This window comes from Micropterus dolomieu, linkage group LG04 (genome assembly GCF_021292245.1).
Source record: "Micropterus dolomieu isolate WLL.071019.BEF.003 ecotype Adirondacks linkage group LG04, ASM2129224v1, whole genome shotgun sequence".
In the NCBI taxonomy this organism is placed as follows: domain Eukaryota; kingdom Metazoa; phylum Chordata; class Actinopteri; order Centrarchiformes; family Centrarchidae; genus Micropterus; species Micropterus dolomieu.
In genome coordinates this window covers 18786949-18787932 of record NC_060153.1, presented here as the reverse complement: position 1 = coordinate 18787932, position 984 = coordinate 18786949, and positions in this window count along the sequence as shown.

Here is a 984-nt window from a genome sequence, read left to right as displayed (position 1 = left end):
TGTGTATGACTGGTGAATGCAGATGTAGTGTAAAAGCGCTTTGAGTGGTCGAAAAGACTAGAAAGGCGCTATACAAATACGGAGCATTTACATTTACAGGCATACAGTGAGCTGTAAATGCCTGTTTATAATACTGTTTTAACTATAATATAATTAGATACTATAATTATAGTTATAACTACTATAATATATTATATAATAATATAGGCCTACCTAAAAAAAACTCTTATGTTGATGTTCAAGCTCATATTCCTACATTTAATCAGTACTGTCCATGGTCACAGTGAAATGTTAATGATGGAAGACCAAAGGGTCATCAAAATCTTCAAAAATAATTTTCTGAGCATCATGAAAATGAAATAATATGGAAATTTGGGCAACAGTTGTTGAGACACATTTCACATGTGTTACCAGTGTACACAGTGCTTAAGAAAAAAAATTACCTTGACGATTTCTCTGAAGATCATTTTTCTCTTTGGTGTCTTCAACTATTTTTTTAAGATGATCATGTTCTTCAGCCAGATTGTTGTAACTGGTCTGTAACTGGTCTAGATCCTTTGTCAGGTTGTTGGAACTGTTGTGTAACAGGACCCTCTCCATTTTCCACTCAGAGTTGCCTTGGATGACTGTGTTTGACATAAACCACAAACACAACACTGTTAACCAGCATCACCTGCTTAGTGCTTTATCAGCATGCTAACACAGTACTCACACAGGAAAACCAAAGTTATGAGCCCAGCCAGGAGGAGAAGACACGGCAGACCCAGAAACACTGCAGCAGCTCTGCAGGAACTCTTCTTTACATTTCCAGCACCTAAAGTTAGAAGTCAGTATTCGTCATGTGTTTGTTCCTCAAAGTGAAATACAAACAAGTAAACTTACTCACTTATTTTTATCATGCACACCACTTGAACAACTAGGGGTTAAATGTCTAGCTCAGGTACACACTGCCCTTACCAAAGGCATGTGTCTTATCTACTACAC